Genomic DNA, 3,218 nt, shown 5'->3' with positions numbered 1-3,218 from the left:
CACAGCAGATTGAGACATATTTTCAGAAGACCAATAATTGGAATTGAAAACTGCCATGATAAACAGTACATGTTTTTCACAACTGTATGTAAACCTTCGAACACGACTGCATACAATAAATAGAGAAACAAAAATAAATATGTGTAATATGAAGATAGAATAATGAGAGTGGAAAAAGAGATGCTAAACAAGAGTAATTATAGGCAAATGAGTTGCTTATCTGTTCATTTGCCAACTTCAGAATTTTTCCCAAAATACATTAGATACCTAAAATATACACCTTATAAACGTATTTTATTGTTGTTGGGGTTTTTTTGCACATAAATATTTTCTACTTGGCATGATTATCAGTTATAGCCAAAACAACAATGCATCAAGTTACAGAGAGCAGTATAAAAAAACAAGACAGAATTATGCAAGCTTCTGCCAAGTTGGAGTCATGAACCCCAAGCCACTTGAACTTTCCTTGATTGGGATTCAGGAATGGAATATCCCCTCATCTTATAACAAACCTCTAAACACATCTGTTTACAGCGTTTAAAAAAGGTCTGTACATGCCTGGACATTTCATCTGAGGATAATTATTGCGTTTAAACTATGTCTTGACTGTGTGTAAGGCAAATATTCAAAGTACACTCTGTGCTGAGAACTAGCAGTTGCAGGCCGTGCCATGATGGTGCAGGAGTGTTGGTGGTGGATTCCATTGGAGCAGCTGTACAGCAGAGGAGGCGAGAAGGTGGTGTCTCAGGATTGGACATACTTTAGCAGCTGTGCCAAGTCTATAAAATTCCTTCCCTCTTCTTCTGAACTCCTTTAGCCTTTTTATAGTGTGAAGATATGTGGCAGCTATTTGTGCCAGTCTGCCACTATTCCTGTGATTTTACACATCAAGATCAGTATACTCATCATATTGGCAAATACTCACACTGTGGAAACAGTTCTAAAATGTCTTCTGTGGCTCTGGGGGAGTTTTGTTGAGTCTGAAAATAACCCATGATGATGTCATATCGATCTTCAGCCATCCAACCTAATGGGCCAAAGTGCCCAATGAAGACACAGGGTCAGGGTAAGAGTCATATTAGTCCAGGGTGGATTTAAGGCTGCCCCTGGCTAAAGTCAGGTCTCAGTACATTAAATGGTGCATTTTGAGAGAAAAAATGAGGAGGCTACCTCATAAATTAAATGACCATGAATGCGAAAATGTGGAGAATGATCTAGAATAACTCTAAGCTTTGGCTCTGCTGCCTGATGACTACATCACTGCACTACACAGCTCATTATATACTATCTTAAAACAAGCTTATAAGCTATAGTCAATTATCAGAAATGTATTACTTTTTAATCTTTAGTCTAACTACTAATAAACCCTCACTGAGAGACCAGATAATCATTGTCTCTCTCAAAACTATGAGGGCCCATGAGTGTCATCACAACCATCAGTTCAAGCAGCAGTTCACAACAAATGTTATCTCATCGCAATTTACCGTTTGAGCAGGTCTAGGTATACATAATTAAGTTTACTTACAGAGACCCAACATTTCCCCCATGAAAAAGGGGGAAAAAATAGACAATTCTCTGGTCTTGATGGTTGAGGTTGCTGCTGGAACACGTCTTTTTGTGCTATGCTGGTAAACAAGGTGAACACAAGTATCTTCGAGAGCCGAGGTTCATTAACACTGCTGCCTGTTGGCATTTATCAAACCTGATAACATGAGTTGTATTTCAGTCTCACATTTTTCAGCAGGAGTCACAGAACAGTGCTGGAAGTGACTGGTACATAAAACACAGACCCAGATCCAGGCTATGTACTGCCCAGCTAGGTTAACGCGACAGACAAACAGAGTGGAGAGAGATTGACTGCAAGCTATATCTTGACAAAATAGATGACTGAGAATTAAATTCAACTAAATAACAAATACCTATTCTGGGTATAACAAGCAAATGCCTCCTATAAGCTCCAGTGAAATTGAATATCATACTGAAGGTGTATGGGGGTTTGGATTTTAAGGGGTTCCAAAAAAAAAACACAGTTTCCTCACTAGAAAGATGTGAGCCGCCAAGAAAACCTAATAGACCCCAAGCAGACAAGAGTTTCTGGCTGACAATCGAAGGGGAATGAGGTTCTCAATGAATCAGGGACAGATTCAGATTGAGGCCGAGGGCCCCCTGTGTGCCATTCCCCACCTCTTATAAGCATTTACAAAAAGGGTCCTGCCCTTGTTCTCGTCGAGAGGCAGGGCTTTGAAGCGGAACTTTTCTTTATCCATTTCTGCTCAAGGGTGTTTGTTTCTGCTTGCCATGCACAACTTGCATTGCTTGCTGATTTCCCATACTAGGAAAGGAGCCGAGGCTCATAACGTTTGTGCGTCAATTGAGTGTCCAAAAAATTAACGCTATTGAGATGAATTTGTGTTAATGTATTATTATCGCTTTAATTTTGACAGCCATTATTCCATTACATTAACAATTGTGGTTTTGTTTTCCAGTTCATGTAAAAAGATGAATATCCTTTGAACTGAAAATGTTTTCCCTGCTTACCAGATTTGAGCCAGGTGTGGATATGGCAATGACCTTGCCTTGAATGTTTTTTTTAATTGATTTAAATATTCTTTGATGTTTTTGTAATTGGCACATTGGCACTAATAAACTGAATAATTGACATACCATGCACTGACTTTGCTGTTATACTGTTAATTGTATATTAGCAACATGTATTATTTAGAATGTCAACACCTGTTGTAGTTTATGCATATTATTTTCAGTCGGTGTTCAGTGAACATTAATAGACTGCACAAGAGTCCATCATCCACAACTACCGTTGTGTGGTATGGTGGTCTCACTTCTATCTTTCCAGATCTTCAGAGTCTCTGATGACCAGTACTATGGCCTCTTCTGTTGACCCATTCATCTAACAATTTGCAGTCCATGCTGAATTTTCTTTTGTTTCCTTAGCAGTAGTGCCCCTCTGGCAAGCTCCGTGTTTATCTTGTGAGGTGTTTGTTAACATAGACTATGGATCCCTTCAGGAACTTCAGGACCTTCCTTCCTGGTCTGAAAGATCTGCCACACGACACTCTAAGAGGGCCATTCTGTTGTATTTCTTGGAGTGTTGCCTTTTAGCTCCTTGATTAGCTCCATTATCAGTTTCTGTTAGACATTCAAACACCATGCCTGCCATGTATTAGTGACATTTCATTTGTTTGTGTATGCTAATGTAG

The sequence above is a fragment of the Acanthopagrus latus genome, chromosome 6, assembly GCF_904848185.1.
Source record: "Acanthopagrus latus isolate v.2019 chromosome 6, fAcaLat1.1, whole genome shotgun sequence".
Classification (NCBI taxonomy): Eukaryota; Metazoa; Chordata; class Actinopteri; order Spariformes; family Sparidae; genus Acanthopagrus; species Acanthopagrus latus.
This window is presented reverse-complemented; position numbering follows the sequence as displayed.